The 21917-nt window shown below is 39.0% G+C and overlaps 1 protein-coding gene and 2 long non-coding RNA genes across 11 annotated transcripts in view; 2 read left to right on the forward strand and 1 right to left on the reverse strand.

Moving 5' to 3' along the window:
• The window catches only part of LOC309614902, a 166989-nt gene extending 150673 nt beyond the window's left edge, over positions 1-16316 (forward strand). The window contains exon 2 of the long non-coding RNA XR_014236458.1: positions 14810-16316. This is a non-coding gene — a long non-coding RNA (uncharacterized lncRNA). The remainder of the gene's footprint in view (positions 1-14809) is intronic.
• The window catches only part of ZMYM4 (zinc finger MYM-type containing 4), a gene marked incomplete at its 5' end in the record, with an annotated part of 178656 nt that overhangs the window by 129004 nt on the left and 27735 nt on the right, over positions 1-21917 (reverse strand). The gene's annotated exons all lie outside the window — the stretch shown is intronic.
• Positions 17294-21917, forward strand: part of LOC309614904 — a 28372-nt gene continuing 23748 nt past the window's right edge. Inside the window, exon 1 of the long non-coding RNA XR_014236459.1 lies at positions 17294-19425. This is a non-coding gene — a long non-coding RNA (uncharacterized lncRNA). The remainder of the gene's footprint in view (positions 19426-21917) is intronic.

Here is a 21917-nt window from a genome sequence, read left to right on the forward strand (position 1 = left end):
GTTCGAGCCCTGGTCTGGGAAGATCCCACATGCCGTGGAGCAATTGGGCCCGTGCGCCACAATTACTGAGCCTGCGCGTCTGGAGCCTGTGCTCTGCAACAAGAGAGGCTGCAACAGTGAGAGGCCCGCGCACCACGATGAAGAGTGGTCCCCGCTTGCCACAACTAGAGAAAGCCCTCGCACAGAAATGAAAACCCAACACAGCCATAAAAATAAATAATAAATAAATAAATTAATTTTAAAAAAAAATACATGAAGCAGGGACTCCTCTGGGGGTGCAGTGGTTAAGAATCCGCTTGCCAGGGCTTCCCTGGCAGTGCAGTGGTTGAGAATCTGCCTGCCAATGCAGGGGACGCAGGTTCGAGCCCTGGTCTGGGAGGATCCCACATGCCGCGGAGCAGCTGGGCCCGTGAGCCACAATTGCTGAGCCTGCGCGTCTGGAGCCCGTGCTCCGCAATGGGAGAGGCCGCGATGGTGAGAGGCCCGGGCACTGCGATGAAGAGTGGCCCCTGCTTGCCGCAACTGGAGAAAGCCCTCGCACAGAAACGAAGACCCAACACAGCAAGCAAGCAAGCAATAAATAAATAAATAAATAAATAAGTGTTTTCCAACTGCTAGATGTTAAAAAAAAAAAAACAATCCGCTTGCCAGTGCAGGGGATATGGGTTCGAGCCATGGTCAGGGAAGATCCCACATGCTGTGGAGCAACTAAGCCTGTGCACCACAACTACTGAGCCTGCGCTCTAGAGCCCACAAGCCACAACTACTGAGCCTGTGCTCTAGTGCCCATGAGCCACAACTACTGAAGCCCGCATGCCTAGAGCCCATCTTCTGCAACAAGAGAAGCCACTGCAAAATAACGAAGGGTAGCCCCTGCTCGCCACAAGTAGAGAAAGCCCGCGCACAGTAACAAAGACCCAACACAGCCAAAAATAAATTAATTTTTAAAAAATACATGAAGCAAAAAATAGAACTTAAGTGATAAACAAAATCTCCAGCTATGATTGTAGATTTTAGGTGTCAGTAGTTTTAGAACAAGGAGACACACACACACAAAAAAAACAACTAAAGACACAAAAAGTGTTAATGACTCCATCAAAAAACTAAACCTAATTGATATTTATGAAACACCAAGCAACTGTACTATATACTCCTTTTGTAAGTGTACCTAGAACAAGCACCAAGATATACACATACTGTACCATAAAAAAAGCATCAATAGGGCTTCCCTGGTGGCGCAGTGGTTGAGAATCTGCCTGCTAATGCAGGGGACTCGGGTTCGAGCCCTGGTCTGGGAAGATCCCACATGCCGTGGAGCAACTAGGCCTGTGAGCCACAACTACAGAGCCTGCGCGTCTGGAGCCTGTGCTCCGCAACAAGAGAGGCCACGATAGTGAGAGGCCCGTGCACCGCGATGAAGAGCGGCCCCGGCTTGCTGCAACTAGAGAAAGCCCTCGCACAGAAACGAAGACCTAACACAACCAAAAATAAATTAATTAATTAATTAATTAAATTTAAAAAAAAGAATAGTGAGATCTTTAAAAAACAAAAGCATCAATAAAAATAAGACGGTACATTCATTGACTTCCAGCACATTACATATAGCTAACAAATAATAACACCAATATTTATACACTCAATATGCTTATAATAATGCATATGTCAAATTTTTTAAAATCACAAAGAAAATAATGTAATATTTAGAGCTAAATGATTATGAAAACAAAACTAAGTTTTGGAACGTATTTACAGCAGCACTTAGAGATGTTTAGTTTTAAATTCCTTTGTATTTTTTAAAAGGGTGTCAAATCAAGCAGCTAGGAATAGAAAGCAAAATAAACCCAAAGGCAGTGAAAAGGAAATAATGAAGATATGAACAAAAATCAATTAAACAGAAAATGTAAAACTAAAAAAAAATTAGTGAAATCAAAAGTTCTTTCTTTCAAAATATCAACATAATTGAAAACACCTAGCTAGACTGATCAAAGAAAAAATAAAGAAGACACAAATCGACAATAAATATCAAAGAAGAGACATAACTACACATAGTCTGTGAAACAGTCATTAAAAGAATAAGGGAATTTTATGAATAATTTTACACCAATAAACTGAACTACTTAAGAAGAAATGGAGAAACTTCTCAAGACACACAAGTCACCAAAAATAAAACAAGAAAAACTAGAAATTCCTGTACCTGCTTTAAAACTCAAATGAATAAGTGAACTTCTCATAAAGAAAATTCCAGGCCCAAATGAATTTACTGACAAAAATATCAAACATTTGGGGACTTCCCTGGTGGTCCAGTGGTTAAGACTCTGCACTCCCAATGCAGGTTCAATCCTTGGTCAGGGAACTAGGTCCCAACATGCCGCAGCTATGAGTTCACATGCCACAACTAAACATCCTGAATGGTGTAACTAAGACCCAGAGCAGCATAAATAATTTTTTTTTAATCAAAGATTTAAAAAAGATATAACAGTAATCTCACCCAAGCTTATTCAAAAATTAGGAGGAAGGCATAGTCCCAAACGCAATTCATAAGGCCTACATTACTCTGATACACAAACCAGACAAAAACAGTACAAGAAAATAAAACTGCTAATCAATATTCCACATGAACATATATATAAAAATTCTCATCAAAATATTACAAACCTAATCAGCAACATATAAAAAGTATCATCCATCATTATCATACACAGATGACAACAGGAATGCAAGGTTAGTTTAACATTTAAAAACCAAATGAACAGACTCAAATAGAAGAAACTATATAATCTCTGCAACACATTCAGAAAAAGCATTTCACAAAGTTTAACTCCATTATGTAAAAACAAAACACCCTCAGCAAACAAATAATAGAAGGGACTTCCTAGGAGTCGCCTTCAAAATGGCGGAGGAATAAGACGTGGAGATCACCTTCCTCCCCACAAATACGTCAAAACTACATCTACATGTGGAACAACTCCTACAGAACACCTACTGAACACTTGGCAGAAGACTTCAGACTTCCCAAAAGGCAAGAAACTCCCAAGTAGCTGGGTAGGGCAAAAGAAAAAAGGAAAAACAGAGACAAAAGAATAGGGATGGGACCTGCCCCTCTGGGACGGAGCTGTGAAGGAGGAAAAGTTTCCACACACTAGGAAGCCCCTTCACGGGCAGAGATGGCAGGGGGAAGCTTCGGAGCCACAGAGAAGAGCGCAGCAACACGGGTGCAGTGGGCAAAGCGGAGAGATTCCCACACAGAGGATCAGTACCAACCAGCACTCACCAGTCGGAGAGGCTTCTCTGCTCACCCGCCGAGACAGGTGGGAGTTGGGAGCTGAGGCTCAGGCTTCGGAGGTCAGATTCCAGGGAGAGGACTGGGGATGGCTGCATGAACACAGCCTGAAGGGGGCTACTGTGCCACAGCTAGCCGGAGAGAGTCCGGGAAAAAGTCTGGACCTACCTAAGAGGCGAAAGGCCATTGTTTTGGGGTGCACGAGGAGAAGGGATTCAGAGCACTGCCTAAACGAGCTCCAGAGACAGGTGCGAGCCGCGGCTATCAGCGCGGACCCAAGAGACAGGCACGAAACGCTAAAGCTGCTCCTGCAGCCACCAAGAAGCCTGTGTGCGAGCACAGGTCACTATCCACACCTCCCCTCCCGGGAGCCTGTGCAGCCCACCACTGCCAGGGTCCCGTGATCCAGGGACAACGTCCCTGGGAGAACACACGGCACGACTCAGGCTGTTGCAACATCACGCCGGCATCTTGCCACCTCAGGTTCGCCCCGCATTCCGTACCCCACCCTCCCCCCGGCATGAGTGAGCTAGAGCCCCCTAATCCGCCACTCCTTTAACCCCCTCCTGTCTGGGTGAAGAACAGACACCAGAGAGCAACCTACATGCAGAGGCAGGGTGAAATCCAAACCTGAACCCCAGGAGCTGTGCGAACAAAGAAGAGAAAGGGGAATTTCTCCCAACAGCCTCAGGAGCAGTGGATTAAATCTCCACAATCAACTTGGTGTACCCTGCATCTGTGGAATACCTGAATAGACAACAAATCATCCCAAAATTGAGGCACTGGACTTTGGGAGCAACTGTATACTTGGGGTCTGCTTTCTGCATCTAATTTGTTTCTGGCTTTTATATTAAGTTTAGTTTAATATTTAGAGCTTATTATCATTGGTAGTTTATTGATTTGCTTGCTCTCTTCCTTTTTTTTCAATGTATCTTTTCCTTTTTTTCTTTTTGTGAGTATGTATGTGTATGCTTGTGTGATTTTGTCTGCATAGCTTTACTATTACCATTTGTCCTAGGGTTCTGGTTTTTTTTTTTTTTTTTTGGTATAGTTTTCAGCGCTTGCTATCATTGATGGATTTGTTTTTTGGTTTCGTTGCTCTCTTCTTTCTTTCTTTCTTATTTTTTACTTTTAATAATCTTTTATTTTAATAACTTTATTTTTTAACTTTATATCTTTCTTTCTTCCCTTTTTTTTTTCTCCCTTTTCTTCTGAGCCATGTAGCTGACAGGGTCTTTGTGCTCTGGCCGGGTGTCAGGTCTGACCCTCTGAGGTGGAAGGGCCGAGTTCAGGACATCGGTCCACCAGAGACCTCCAGCCCCATGTAATACCAAATGGTGAAAGCTCTCCCAGAAATCTCCATCTCAACACTAAGACCCAGCTCCACTCAACGACCAGCAAGCTACAGTGTTGGACACCCTATGCCAAACAACTAGCAAGACAGGAACACAACCCCACCCATTAGCAGAGAGGCTGCCTAAAATAATAAGTTCACAGACACCCAAAACACATCACCGAACGTGGTCTTGCCCACCAGAAAGACAAGGTTCAGCCTCATCCACCAGTACAATAGCACCAGTCCCCTCCACCAGGAAGCCTACACAACCCATTGAACCAACCTTACCCACTGGGAGCAGACTGCAAAAACAAAAGTAATGATGAACCTGCAGCCTACGAAAAGGAGACCCCAAACACAGTAAGTTAAGCAAAATGAGAAGAAAGAAAAATACGCAGCAGATGAAGGAGCAAGGTAAAAACCCACCTGACCAAACAAATGAGGAAATAAGCAGTCTACCTGAAAAAGAATTCAGAGCAATGATAGTAAAGAGGATCCAAAATCTTCGAAATAGAAAAGAAAAAATAAAAGAAATGTTTAACAAGGACTTACAAGTATAAGGAGCAAACAAACAATGATTAACAACAATACATGAAATTAAAAATCCTACAGAAGGAATCAATAGCAGAATAACTGAGGCAGAAGAACAGATAAGTGACCTGGAAAATAAAACAGTGGAAATAACTTCCGCAGAGCAGAATTAAGAAAAAAGAATGAAAAGAATTGAGGACAATCTCAGAGACTTCTGGGACAACATTAAATGCACCAACATTCGAATTATAGGGGTCCCAGAAGAAAAAGAGAAAAGAAAAAGGGACTGAGAAAATATGTGAAGAGATTATACTTCAAAACTTCCCTAATATGGGAACGGAAATAGTCAATCAAGTCCAGGAAGCGTACAGAGTCCCATACAGGATAAATCCAAGGAGAAACACACCAAGACACATATTAATTAAACTATCAAAAATTAAATACAAAGAAGAAATATTAAAAGCAGCAAAGGAAAAGCAACAATTAACATACAAGGGAATCCCCATAAGGTTAACAGCTGATCTTTAGCAGAAACTCTGCAAGCCAAGAGTGTCAGGACATATTTAAAGTGATGAAAGGAAAAACCTACAACCAACATTACTCTACCCAGCAAGGATGTCATTCAGATTGGACGGACAAATTAAAACCTTTACAGACAAGGAAAAGCTAAGAGAATTCAACACCACCAAACCAGCTTTACAACAAATGTTAAGGAACTTCTCTACGCAGGAAACACAAGAGAAAGGAAAGACTTATAACAACAAACCCAGAACAATTAAGAAAATGTTAATAGGAACATACATACCGATAGTTACCTTAAATGTAAATGGATTAAATGCTCCAACCAAAAGACACAGACTGGCTGAATGGATACAAAAACAAGACCCGTATATATGCTGTCTACAAGAGACCCACTTCAGACCTAGGGACACATACAGACTGAAAGTGAGGGGATGGGAAAGGATATTCCATGCAAACGGAAATCAAAAGAAAGCTGGAGTAGCAATTCTCTTATCAGACAAAACAGACGTTAAAATAAACACTATTACAAGAAACTAAAAAAGACACTACATAATGATAAAGGGATCAATCCAAGAAGAAAAAGATATAACAATTGTAAATACTTATACACCCAACACAGAAGCACCTCAATACATAAGGCAAATGCTAACAGCCATAAAAGGGGAAGTAGACAGTAACACAATCATAGTAGGGGACTTTAACACCCCACTTTCACCAATGGACAGATCATCCAAAATGAAAATAAATAAGGAAACATAAGCTTTAAATGACACATTAAACAAGATGGACTTAACTGATATTTATAGGACATTCCATCCAAATACAACAAAATACACTTTTTTCTCAAGTGCTCATGGAACATTCTCCAGGATAGATCATATCTTGGGCCACAAATCAAGCCTTGGTAAATTTAAGAAAATTGAAATCGTATCAAATATCTTTTTCAAATACAATGCTATAAGACTAGATATCAATTACAGGAAAAAATCTGTAAAAAATACAAACACACGGAGGCTAAACAATACACTACTAAATAACCAAGAGATCACTGAAGAAATCAAAGAGGAAATCAAAAAAACCCTAGAAACAAATAACAATTAAAACACGACAACCCAAAACCTATGGGATGCAGCAAAAGCAGTTTTAAGAGGGAAGTTTAGAGCAATACAATCCTACTTCAAGAAACAAGAAACATCTTAAATAAACCTAACCTTACACCTAAAACAATTAGAGAAAGAAGAACAAAAAAACGCCAACGTTAGCAGAAGGAAATAAATCATAAAGATCAGATCAGAAATAAATAAAAAAGAAATGTAGGAAACAATAGCAAAGATCAATAAAACTAAAAGCTGGTTCTTTGAGAAGATAAACAAAACTGATAAACCATTAGCCAGACTCATCAAGAAAGAAAGGGAGAAGACTCAAATCAATAAAATTAGAAATGAAAAAGGAAAAGTAACAACTGACACTACAGAAATACAAAGCATCATGACATATTACTACAAGCAACTACATGCCAATAAAATGGACAACCTGGAAGAAATGGACAAATTCTTAGAAAAGCACAACCTTCCAAGACTGAACGAGGAAGAAATAGAAAATATAAACAGAACAATCACAAGCACTGAAATTGAAACTGTGATTAAAAATCTTCCAACAGGGGGCGTCCCTGGTGGCGCAGTGGTTGAGAATCTGCCTGCCAATGCGGGGGACACGGGTTCGAGCCCTAGTCTGGGAAGATCCCACATGCCGCGGAGCAACTAAGCCCGTGCGCCACAACTACTGAGCCTGCACGTCTGGAGCCTGTGCTCCGCAACAAGAGAGGCCACGATAGTGAGAGGCCCGTGCACGGCGATAAAGAGTGGTCCCCGCTTGCCGCAACCAGAGAAAGCCCTCGCACAGAAACAAAGACCCAACACAGCCAAAAATTACTTACTTAATTTATTAATTTAAAAAAAAATCTTCCAACAAACAAAAGCCCAGGACCAGATGGCTTCACAGGCGAGTTCTATAAAACATTTAAAAAACAGCTACCACCTATTCTTCTCAAATTCTTCCAAAATATAGCAGAGGGAGGAAAACTCCCAAACTCATTCTACGAGGCCACCATCACCCTAATACCAAAACAAGACAAAGACGTCACAAAAAAAGAAAACTACAGACCAGTATCACTGATGAACATAAATGTAAAAATCCTCAACAAAATACTAGCGAACAGAATCCAACAGCACATTAAAAGGATCATACACCATGATCAAGTGGGGTTTATCCCAGGAATGCAAGGATTCTTCAATATACGCAAATCAATCAATATTATATACCATATTAACAAATTGAAGAAAACCATATGATCATTTCAATAAATGCAGCAAAAGATACTGACAGAATTCAATACCCATTAATGATAAGAACCCTCCAGAAAGCAGGCATAGAGGGAACTTACCTCAACATAATAAAGGCCATATATGACAAACCCACAGCCAACATCATTCTCAATGGTAAAAAACTGAAACCATTTCCTCTAAGATCAGGAACAAGACAAGGTTGCCCACTCTCACCACTATTATTCAACATAATTTTGCAAGTTTGGGCCACAGCAATCAGAAAAAAAAAGAAATAAAAGGAATCCAAATCAGAAAAGAAGAAGTAAAACTGTCAGTGTTTGCAGATAACATGATACTATACATAGAGAATCCTAAAGATGCTACCAGAAAACTACCAAAACTAATCAATGAATTTGGTAAAGAAGCAGGATACAAAATTAATGCACAGAAATCTCTTATACTCCTATACACTAATGATGAAAAATCTGAAAGACAAATTAAGGAAACACTCCCATTTACCACTGCAACAAAAAGAATAAAATACCTAGGAATAAACCTACCTAAGGAGACAAAAGACCTGTATGAAGAAAACTGTAAGACACTGATGAAAGAAATTAAAGATGATAACAAACAGATGGAGAGACATACCATGTTCTTGTATTGAAAGAATCAACATTGTGAAAATGACTAAACTACCCAAAGCAATATACAGATTCAATGCAATCCCTGTCAAACTACCAATGGCATTTTTCACAGAACTAGAACAAAAAATTTCACAATTTGTACAGAAACATAAAAGACCCCGAATAGCCAAAGCAACCTTGAGAAAGAAAAATGGAGCTGGAGGAATCAGGCTCCGTGACTTCAAACTATACTACAAGACAGTATGGTACCAGCACAAAAACAGATACATAGATCAATACAACAGGATAAAAAGCCCAAAGATAAATCCACGCATATATGGTCACCTTATCTTTGACAAAGAAGACAAAAATATACAATGGAGAAAAGACAGCCTCTTCAATAAGTGGTGCTGGGAAAACCGGACAGTTACATGTAAAAGTATGAAATTAGAACACTCCCTAACACCATACACAAAAATAAACTCAACATGGATTAAAGACCTAAATGTAAGGCCAGACACTATCAAACTCTTAGAGGAAAACACAGGCAGAACACTCAATGACATAAATCACAGCAAGATCCTTTCTGACCCACCTCCTAGAGAAATGGAAATAAAAACAAAAATAAACAAATGGGAGCTAATGAAACTGAAAAGCTTTTGCACAACAAAGGAAACCATAACCAAGACGAAAAGACAACCCTCAGAATGGGAGAAAATATTTGCAAATGAAGCAGCTGACAAAGGATTAAGCTCCAAAATTTACAAGCAGCTCATGCAGCTCAGTATCAGAAAAACAAACAACCCAATCCAAAAATGGGCAAAAGAGCTAAACAGACATTTCTCCAAAGAAGATATACAGATTGTCAACACATGAAAGGATGCTCAACATCACTAATCATTAGAGAAATGCAAATCAAAACTATAATGAGGGGCTTCCCTGGTGGCGCAGTGGCTGAGAATCTGCCTGCCAGTGCAGGGGACACGGGTTCGAGCCCTGGTCTGGGAGGATCCCATATGCCGCGGAGCAACTGGGCCCGTGAGCCACAGCTACTGAGCCTGAGCGTCTGGAGCCCATGCTATGCAATAGGAGAGGCCGCGATGGTGAGACGCCCGCGCACCGCGATGAAGGTGGCCCCCGCTTGCCGCAACTGGAGAAAGCCCTCGCACAGAAACGAAGATCCAACACAGCCAAATAAATAAATAAATATTTTTTTTAAAAAAAACTATAATGAGGTATCACCTCACACCAGTCAGAATGGCCATCATCAAAAAATCTACAAACAATAAATGCTGGAGAGGGTGTGGAGAAAAGAGAACCCTCTTGCACTGTTGGTGGGAATGTAAACTGATACAGCCACTATGGAGAACAGTATGGAGGTTCCTTAAAAAACTAAAAATAGAACTACCATACAACCCAGCAATCCCACTACTGGGCACATACCCTGAGAAAACCATAATTCAAAAAGAGTGATGTACCACAAGGTTCATTGCAGCTCTATTTACAATAGCCAGGACATGGAAGCAACCTAAATGTCCATCGACAGATGAATGGGTAAAGAGATGTGGCACATATATAAATAAAATATTACTCAGCCATGAAAGAAACGAAACTGAGTTATTTGTAGTGAGGTGGATGGAACTAGAGACTGTCACACAGAGTGAAGTCAGTCAGAAAGAGAAAAGCAAATACTGTATACTATCACATATATAGGGAATCTAAAAAAAGAAAAAAAAAAGGTTCTGAAGAACCTAGGGACAGGACAGGAATAAAGATGCAGACATAGAGAATGGTCTTGAGGACATGGGGAGGGGGAAGGGTAAGCTGGGACGAAGTGAGAGAGTGGCATGGACATATATACACTACCAAATGTAAAACAGATAGCTAGTGGGAAGCAGCCACATAGCACAGGGAGATCATCTCTGTGATTTGTGTCCACCTGGAGGGGTGGGATAGGGAGGGTGGGAGGGAGACGCAAAAGGGAGCAGATATGAGGATATATGTATATGTATAGCTGATTCACTTTGTTATACAGCAGAAACTAACACACCACTGTAAAGCAATTATACTCCGATAAAGATGTTAAAAACAGAAAAGGGACTTGTAAACCTGAGAGACGAAATCTATGAAAATCCTACAACTATCGTAATATGTGTGGGAATATCTAAATGTCCATTCTCACCACCTCCATTCAGATTGTACTGAAAGATCTAGCCAGCATGATGCTGCAAGGAAAACAAAGAAAAGGCAAAGTAAACAGTACAGAAAAATTAAAACCATCTTTTTTGGTGGGGGGTGGGGGCTGGCAGCAAAAGCGCCAAGTCCTAACCAGTGGACCTCCACAGTATTCCCCAAAACCATCTTAATTCAGACAATGTAATCACGTCCACGGTCAATCCTAAGAAACCACCAGAAGCCTCTTAGATAGCCTCAACCACCAGAGGGCAGACAACAGAAGCAAGAAAAACTATAATCCTGCAGCCTGTGGACCAAAAACCACAGTTACAGAAAGATAGAGAAGATGAAAAGGCAGAGGGCTATGTACCAGATGAAGGAACAAGAAAAAACCCCAGAAAAACAACTAAATGAAGTGGAGATAGGCAACCTTCCAGAAAAAGAATTCAGAATAATGATAGTGAAGATGATCCAGGACCTCGGAATAAGAATGGAGGCAAAGATTGAGAAGATGCAAGAAATGATTAACAAAGACCTAGAAGAATTAAAGAACAAACAAACAGAGATGACCAATACAATAACTGAAATGAAAACTACACTAGAAGGAATCAATAGCAGAATAACTGAGGCAGAAGAACGGATAAGTGACCTGGAAGACAGAATGGTGGAATTCACTGCTGCGGAACAGACTAAAGAAAAAAGAATGAAAAGAAATGAAGACAGCCTAAGAGACCTCTGGGACAACATTAAACGCAACAACATTCGCATTATAGGGGTCCCAGAAGGAGAAGAGAGAGAGAAAGGACCAGAGAAAATATTTGAAGAGATTATAGTCGAAAACTTCCCTAACATGGGAAAGGAAATAGCCACCCAAGTCCAGGAAGCGCAGAGAGTCCCATACAGAATAAACCCAAGGAGAAACACGCCGAGACACATAGTAATCAAATTGGCAAAAATTAAAGACAAAGAAAAATTATTGAAAGCAGCAAGGGAAAAATGACAAATAACATACAAGGGAACTCCCATAAGGTTAACAGCTGATTTCTTAGCAGAAACTCTGCAAGCCAGAAGGGAGTGGCATGATATACTTAAAGTGATGAAAGGGAAGAACCTACAACCAAGATTACTCTACCCGGCAAGGATCTCATTTAGATTTGATGGAGAAATCAAAAGCTTTACAGACAAGCAAAAGCTAAGAGAATTCAGCACCACCAAACCAGCTCTACAACAAATGCTAAAGGAACCTCTCTAAGTGGGAAACACAAGAGAAGAAAAGGACCTACAAAAACAAACCCAAAACAATTAAGAAAATGGTCATAGGAACATACATATTGATAATTACCTTAAACGTGAATGGATTAAATGCCCCAACCAAAAGACACAGACTGGCTGAATGGATACAAAAACAAGACCCATATATATGCTGTCTACAAGAGACCCACTTTAGACCTAGGGACACATACAGACTGAAAGTGAGGGGATGGAAAAAGATATTCCATGCAAATGGAAATCAAAAGAAAGCTGGAGTAGCTATACTCATATCAGATAAAATAGACTTTAAAATAAAGAATGTTACAAGAGACAAGGAAGGACACTACATAATGATCAAGGGATCAATCCAAGAAGAAGATATAACAATTATAAATATATATGCACCCAACATAGGAGCACCTCAATACATAAGGCAACTGCTAACAGCTATAAAAGAGGAAATCGACAGTAACACAATAATAGTGGGGGACTTTAACACCTCACTTACACCAATGGACAGATCATCCAAATTGAAAATAAATAAGGAAACAGAAGCTTTAAATGACACAATAGACCAGATAGATTTAATTGATATATATAGGACATTCCATCCAAAAACAGCAGATTACACGTTCTTCTCAAGTGCGCACGAAACATTCTCCAGGATAGATCACATCTTGGGTCACAAATCAAGCCTCACTAAATTTAAGAAAATTGAAATCATATCAAGCATCTTTTCTGACCACAACGCTATGAGATTAGAAATGAATTACAGGGAAAAAAACGTATAAAGGACAAACACATGGAGGCTAAACAATACGTTACTAAATAACCAAGAGATCACTGAAGAAATCAAAGAGGAAATCAAAAAAATACCTAGAGACAAATGACAATGAAAACACGACGACCCAAAACCTATGGGATGCAGCAAAAGCAGTTCTAAGAGGGAAGTTTATAGCTATACAAGCCTACCTAAAGAAACAAGAAAAATCTCAAGTAAACAATCTAACCTTACACCTAAAGAAACTAGAGAAAGAAGAACAAACAAAACCCAAAGTTAGCAGAAGGAAAGAAATCATAAAGATCAGAACAGAAATAAATGAAATAGAAACAAAGAAAACAATAGCAAAGATCAATAAAACTAAAAGTTGGTTCTTTGAGAAGATAAACAAAATTGATAAGCCATTAGCCAGACTCATCAAGAAAAAGAGGGAGAGGACTCAAATCAATAAAATCAGAAATGAAAAAGGAGAAGTTACAACAGACACCGCAGAAATACAAAGCATCCTAAGAGACTACTACAAGCAACTTTATGCCAATAAAATGGACAACCTGGAAGAAATGGACAAATTCTTAGAAAGGTATAACCTTCCAAGACTGAATCAGGAAGAAACAGAAAATATGAACAGACCAATCACAAGTAATGAAATTGAAACTGTGATTAAAAATCTTCCAACAAACAAAAGTCCAGGACCAGATGGCTTCACAGGTGAATTCTATCAAACATTTAGAGAAGAGCTAACACCCATCCTTCTCAAACTCTTCCAAAAATTGCAGAGGAAGGAACACTCCCAAACTCATTCTATGAGGCCACCATCACCCTGATACCAAAACCAGACAAAGACACTACAAAAAAAGAAAATTACAGACCAATATCACTGATGAATATAGATGCAAAAATCCTCAACAAAATACTAGCAAACAGAATCCAACAACACATTAAAAGGATCATACACCACGATCAAGTGGGATTTATCCCAGGGATGCAAGGATTCTTCAATATACGCAAATCAATCAATGTGATACACCATATTAACAAATTGAAGAAGAAAAACCATATGATCATCTCAATAGATGCAGAAAAAGCTTTTGACAAAAGTCAACACCCATTTATGATAAAAACTCTCCAGAAAGTGGGCATAGAGGGAAACTACCTCAACATAATAAAGGCCATATATGACAAACCCACAGCAAACATCATTCTCAATGGTGAAAAAATGAAAGCATTTCCTCTAAGATCAGGAACGAGACAAGGATGTCCACTCTCACTACTATTATTCAACCTAGTTCTGTAAGTCCTAGCCACGGCAATCAGAGAAGAAAAAGAAATAAAAGGAATACAAATTGGAAAAGAAGAAGTAAAACTGTCACTGTTTGCGGATGACATGATACTATACATAGAGAATCCTAAAACTGCCACCAGAAAACTGCTAGAGCTAATTAATGAATATGGTAAAGTTGTAGGATACAAAATTAATGCACAGAAATCTCTTGCATTCCTATACACTAATGATGAAAAATCTGAAAGAGAAATTATGGAAACACTCCCATTTACCATTGCAACAAAAAGAATAAAATACCTAGGAATAAACCTACCTAGGGAGACAAAAGACCTGTATGCAGAAAACTATAAGACACTGATGAAAGAAATTAAAGATGATACCAACAGATGGAGAGATATACCATGTTCTTCGATTGGAAGAATCAACATTGTGAAAATGAGTATACTACCCAAAGCAATCTACAGATTCAATGCAATCTCTATCAAATTACCAATGGCATTTTTTACGGAGCTAGAACAAATCATCTTAAAATTTGTATGGAGACACAAAAGACCCCGAATAGCCAAAGCAGTCTTGAGGCAAAAAAATGGAGCTGGAGGAATCAGACTCCCTGACTTCAGACTATACTACAAAGCTACAGTAATCAAGACAATATGGTACTGGCACAAAAACAGAAACATAGATCAATGGAACAAGATAGAAAGCTCAGAGATTAACCCACGCACCTATGGTCAACTAATCTATGACAAAGGAGGCAAAGATATACAATGGAGAAAAGACAGTCTCTTCAATAAGTGGTGCTGGGAAAACTGGACAGCTACATGTAAAAGAATGAACTTAGAATACTCCCTAACACCATACACAAAAATAAACTCAAAATGGATTAGAGACCTAAATATAAGACTGGACACTATAAAACTCTTAGAGGAAAACATAGGAAGAACACTCTTTGACATAAATCACAGCAAGATCTTTTTTGATCCACCTCCTAGAGTAATGGAAATAAAAACAAAAATAAACAAGTGGGACCTAATGAAACTTCAAAGCTTTTGCACAGCAAAGGAAACCATAAACAAGACGAAAAGACAACCCTCAGAATGGGAGAAAATATTTGCAAATGAATCAACGGACAAAGGATTAATCTCCAAAATATATAAACAGCTCATTCAGCTCAATATGAAAGAAACAAACACCCCAATCCAAAAATGGGCAGAAGACCTAAATAGACATTTCTCCAAAGAAGACATACAGACGGCCACGAAGCACATGAAAAGATGCTCAACATCACTAATTATTAGAGAAATGCAAATCAAAACTACAATGAGGTATCACCTCACTCCTGTTAGAATGGGCATCATCAGAAAATCTACAAACAACAAATGCTGGAGAGGGTGTGGAGAAAAGGGAACCCTCTTGCACTGTTGGTGGGAATGTAAATTGATACAGCCACTATGGAGAACAATATGGAGGTTCCTTAAAAAACTAAAAATAGAATTACCATATGACCCAGCAATCCCACTACTGGGCATATACCCAGAGAAAACCGTAATTCAAAAAGACACATGCACCTGAATGTTCATTGCAGCACTATTTACAATAGCCAGGTCATGGAAGCAACCTAAATGCCCATCAACAGACGAATGGATAAAGAAGAGGTGGTACATATACACAATGGAATATTACTCAGCCATAAGAAAGAACGAAATTGAGTCATTTGTTGAGACGTGGATGGATCTAGAGACTGTCATACAGAGTGAAGTAAGTCAGAAAGAGAAAAACAAATATCGTTTATTAATGCATGTATGCGGAACCTAGAAAAATGGTACAGATGAGCCGGTTTGCAGGGCAGAAGTTGAGACACAGATGTAGAGAATGGACATATGGACACCAAGGGGGGAAAACTGCGGTGAGGTGGGGATGGCGGTGTGCTGAATTGGGCGATTGGGACTGACATGTATACACTGATGTGTATAAAACTGATGCCTAATAAGAACCTGCAGTATAAAAAAACAAACAAAACAACTAATACTAAACTTTCATTGGGTTATTTGTATGGAAATATGTTAATATAAATGTTTCAGACATTACATGAAATTTCTAAAAATCTTATATTTGTATTTGTATGGAAATATGTATGGAAATATGTTAATATAAATGTTTCAGACATTACATGAAATTTCTGAAAATCTTATATTTGTATTTGTATGGAAATATGTTAATATAAATGTTTCAGACATTACATGAAATTTCTAAAAATCTTATATGTTCTGGTATAATGTTATAAGTAATAATCCTAGTTATTACTTTAAAATGTATAGGAAAAAAAAAAAACAAACCACCAAAATCCTTCTACAATTAATGATTTAGCAAGATCCCAAGTTAAGAAGATAAAAATACAAAGATCTAATCTTATTTTTGTATACTAGCAACAAATACCTGAAAAATGAAATGTTAAAAACTTGTATGAATTGATGTTAACTAGACTTACCGTGATATCATTTTTCAATATATATAAATAAATACCAAATCGTGTTGTACATCTGAAAACAATTTAATGTCATTTATATCTCAATTTTTTTTAACGTAAACATTGAGAATCTGAGAAGATGGAAGACTAAGAAAGCACCAAGATTCTATCTCCCCAGCTAGACAACAACTACACAGGTAGAGTCTGTCTGATAAGAAGCTATAGAAAGCTTGCAACTTCCAGGGGAAGGACTTGGAAGGAAATTTTTCATCAATTCCTTTTCTTAGCAGATTAATAGCTACCCATCCTCCACCTCCAACTACATGGCAGGCAGCTGCACACACCTTCTTGTGGGAGCAGCTTGTGAGAGCCAAGGTGGGCAAAACTGACTGTATCCTAAAATATTAAGAATCTGTGGGGCTTCCCTGGTGGCGCAGTGGTTGAGAATCTGCCTGCCGATGCAGGGGACACGGGTTCGAGCCCTGGTCTGGGAAGATCCCACATGCCGCGGAGCAACTAGGCCCGTGAGCCACAATTACTGAGCCTGCGCGTCTGGAGCCTGTGCTCCGCAACAAGAGAGGCCGCGATAATGAGAGGCCCGCGCACCGCGATGAAGAGTGGCCCCCACTTGCCGCAACTAGAGAAAGCCCTCGCACAGAGACAAAGACCCAACACAGCCATAAATAAATAAATAAATAAACCCAAAGTTTAAAAAAAAAAAAAAAGAATCTGTGGTCTGATTCCACATTGCAGCTTCTAGTCACAGATATAAAGACAAAGCGGCAGGTGGCCATTTTTGTTGCACCTACCCCACTGCTACAACTCTCTTCACTTAACAGCCAGTGGCCTCCTCCTCCTTTTCTTTTTTCTTTATCCCCTTTGAAAGCCAGACATTAAAGACTATGACATTGGGGCTTCCCTGGTGGCGAAGTGGTTAAAAATCTGCCTGCCAATGCAGGAGACACAGGTTTGAGCCCTGGTCCGGGAAGATCCCACAAGCTGCGGAGCAACTAAGCCCATACGCCACAACTACTGAGCCTGCACTACAGAGCCTTTGAGCCACAGCTACTGAAGCCCGCGAGCCTAGAGCCCATGCTCCACAACAAGAGAAGCCCGTGCACCACAACGAAGAGTAGGCCCCACTCACTGCAATCAGAGAAAGCCTGCGCACAGCAACGAAGACCCAATGCAGCCAAAAATAAATAAATTAATTAATTAGTTAATTGATTTTAAAAAAGACTATGCTGGGGCTTCCCTGGTGGCGCAGTGGTTGAGAATCTGCCTGCCAATGCAGGGCACACGGGTTCGAGCCGTGGTCCAGGAAGATCCCACATGCCGCAGAGCAACTAGGCCCGTGAGCGACAATTACTGAGCCTGCGCGTCTGGAGCCTGTGCTCCACAACAAGAGAGGCCGCGATAGTGACAGGACGGTGCACCGCGACGAAGAGTGGCCCCCACTTGCCGCAACTAGAGAAAGCCCTCGCACAGAAACGAAGACCCAACACAGCCATAAATAAAATTTTAAAATAAATAAATAAATAAAATAAAATAATAGAGCCTTTAAAAAAAAAAAAAGACTATGATGTTCAAAACCAACTGCATATACAGAAAAAATTAAAACGGTACAATGCATGGGCTTCCCTGGTGGCACAGTGGTTAAGAATCCGCCTGCCAATGCAGGGGACATGGATTTGAGCGCTGGTCCGGGAAGATCCCATATGCCGCAGAGCAACTAAGCCCATGCGCCACAACTACTGAGGCTGCGCTCTAGAGGCCGCGAGCCACAACTACTGAAGCCTGCGCTCTAGAGCCCGTGCTCCACAACAAGAGAAGCCACCGCAGTGAGAAGCCCGCGCACCACAACGAAGAGTAGCCCCCACTCACTGCAACTAGAGAAAGCCCACGCACAGCAACAAAGACCCAACACAATCAAATAAATAAATTAAATAAATAAACTTATAAAAAAAAAAGAAAGCCACAATGCATGTCCAGGGTAAGGCATGGACTGAGAAAACACCTGAGAAGAACTTAAGTTTACACCTCAGGCTGATCCTAAGTCCAAAGGCAGACTACAACATCAAAAAACAAAACCAACACCAAAAACAAAAACCAGATAATTCTGGGGAAGGAGGAGAATGCGATTTCCAGAGTTACCATACTATTAGATTCACAAGTCCAGTTTTCCACTAAAACAAAACAAAACAAAACAAAAACAAATAATAGGAAAGTATAACCCATACAAAGGAAAACTATAAACTAACAACCTATGCCTGGAAAAGACCTGATGGTGGATCTACTAAGGAAAGACACTAAACAACTGTCTTAAAGATGCTTCGAGGGTCCAGTGGTTAAGACTCCGCACTCCCAATGCCGGGGGCATGGGTTTGATCCCTGGTCGGGGAGCTAACATCCCATATGTAGCATGGTGCAGCCAAAAAAACAAAAAAAACAAAAAAGATGCTCAAAAAACTAAAGGACGATATGGAAAAAGTCAACAAAACGATATATAAAGAAAATACAAACATCAATAAAGAGATGCAAAACCTATAAAGAAACTGAAAAGAAATTATGGAGACAAAAAGTTCAATATCTAAAATGAAAAATTCACTAGAAGGATTCAAAGACAGCTTTAAACAGGCAGAAGAAAGAATAATCAAGCTTGAAGACAAAACAATGGAAATTATCAAGTCTGAGGAAGAGAAAGAAAAATGACAGAAAAAAAATGAACAGAGTAAGGTATCTGTTGGACATAAACCAGTGGACCAACATACACCTTGTGGGAGTCCCAGAAGGAGAAGAGAGAGAAAAGGGGCAGAGTATTTGAAAAATTAGTAACTGAAAACTTCCCCAAATGTGATGAAAGACATGAACATAAACTTCCAAGAAGCTCTACAAACACCATAAAGATAAACTCAAAGAGATCCACATAAAGACACTTTGGACAGTCAAAGACAAAGAGAAAATCTTGAAAGCAGCAAGACACAAGTGACTCACCACATACGAAGTATCCTCAATAAGTATATAAGCAGATTTCTCATCAGAAACATTGGAAGCCAGAAGCTAGCAAGCTAATATATTCAAAATGTTAAAAGAAAAAGCAGGGACTTCCCTTGTGGTCCAGTGGCTAAGACTCCATGCTCCCAATGCAGGGGGCCCAGGTTCAATCCCTGGTCAGGGAACTAGATCCCACATGCCACAACTAAGAATTCACATGCTGCAACTAAAAGATCCCACACACCACAACAAAGAGCCCGCATGCTGCAACTAAGACCTGGAGCAGCCAAATAAATAAATATTTTTAAAGAAAAAAAGAAAAGAAAAAGCAGACAACCGAGAATATTATATTCTGTAAAACTCTCCTTCAAGGAGAAATTAAGACATTACCAGATACATAAAACCTGAGGAAGTTCATACTGATGAAGGAAGTCAGGCAGAATGAAATGAAAAGACAACGGAAAGTAATTCAGAGCCATATAAAAAAAAAAGATCTTCATAAAGATAAATACATGGGCAATTATAAAAGCTAGGATTATTATAACTTTGGTTTATAACTCCAAAGTTAATTTTCTACATAATTTAAGAGACTGATGCAATTTTTAAAATTCTTACTTTATGTTTTTAGGCACACGATGTATAAAGATGTTATTCTGTAACATCAGTAACCAAAAAGAGTGAAGCTGAAGCTATAGAGAAACATAGTTTTTCTATATTATTGAAGTTAAGCTGGTATAAATTCAAATTAGTATGTTATAACTTTAGAATGTTAAATGTAATCCCCATGGTAACCACAAAGAAAATAGCTCTAAAATATAATCAAAACGCAATGAGAAAGAAATTTAAACATGTCACTACAAAATAAAATCAACTAAACACAAAAGAAAACTAATTCAGAGAATGAGAAATAAAAAAGCTACAAGGCATGTAGAAAAAATTAGCAAAACGACAGAAGTCCCTCCTTATCATCAATTACTCTTAATGTAACGTCTTAAATTCTCCAATAAAAACAGAGATTGGCAGAACTGATAAAAACACATGATCTAACTATATGTTGTCCTCAAGAGACTCGTTTTTTTATTTTTTTATTTTTTGAATACCTTCTTTTATTTTTTTAACATCTTTATTGGAGTATAATTGCTTTACAATGTTGTGTTAGTTTCTGCTGTATACCAAAGTGAATCAGCTGTATGTATACATATATCCCTATATCCCCTCCCTCCTGTGTCTCCCTCCCACCCTCCCTATCCCACCCTTCCAGGTGGTCACAAAGCGCTGAGCTGATCTCCCTGTGCTATGCAGCTGCTTCCCACTAGCTATCTATTTTACTTTTGGTAGTGTATATATGTCAGTGCTACTCTCTCACTTTGTCCCAGCTTACCCTTCCCCCTCCCAAGAGACTCATTTTAGATACAAAGAAACAAATAGGCTGAAAGTAGATAAATGGCAAAAGATATTCCATGCAAACAGTAACTAAAACAGAACAAAGGGTGGCTATACTAACATTGGACAAAATATACTTTAAATCAGAAAGGTGCAAGAGGCAAAGAAAAATAGTATATATTAATAAAAAGGCCTAATACAGCAAGAAGATATAACAATTATAAACATTCATACACCTAATGATAGACCACTAAAATACATGAAGCAACAACTGACAGAATTGAAGGGAGAAACAGACAATTCTACAATAACAGAGACTTCAATATCCCACTGTCAATAATGGATATAACAACCAAACAAGAGATAAATAAGGGAATAGAGAATTTAAACAATAAACCAAATAGACTCAACAGACATATACAACACACTCTACCCAACAACAACAGCACATACATTCTTTTCAAGTGCATGTGGGATATTTTCTAGAATAGACCATATGTTAGGCTACAGTTAAGTCTCAAAAAATTTAAAAATATAGATATCATACAAACTATCTTTTCCAACCACAACAGGATGAAGTCAAAAATCAGTATCAAAAGTAGAATTAGAAAATCCACAAATTTGTGAAAATCAACACACTCTTAAGCAACCAAAGGACCAAGAAGAAATCAAGAGAAATTAGAAAATACTTAGAGACAAATGAAAACAAAATACAACATATCAAAACTTATGGGACGTAACAAAAGCAGGGCTAAGGAGTAAACATGGTGATAAACACTTACCTTATAAAATAAGTAAGATATATCAACAACATAACTTTCCAGCTTAAGGAACTAAAAATGAAGAACTAACTAAACAAGCAAGCAAGAGGATGGAAATAATAAAGATTAGAGGAGAAATTTTTAAAATAGAGACTGGAAAAACGCCAAAGAAAAAAATGAAACCAAAAGCTGAACTATGAAAAGATC

The sequence above is a fragment of the Balaenoptera borealis genome (genome assembly GCF_965194805.1).
Source record: "Balaenoptera borealis genome assembly, chromosome: 1".
NCBI lineage: Eukaryota > Metazoa > Chordata > Mammalia > Artiodactyla > Balaenopteridae > Balaenoptera > Balaenoptera borealis.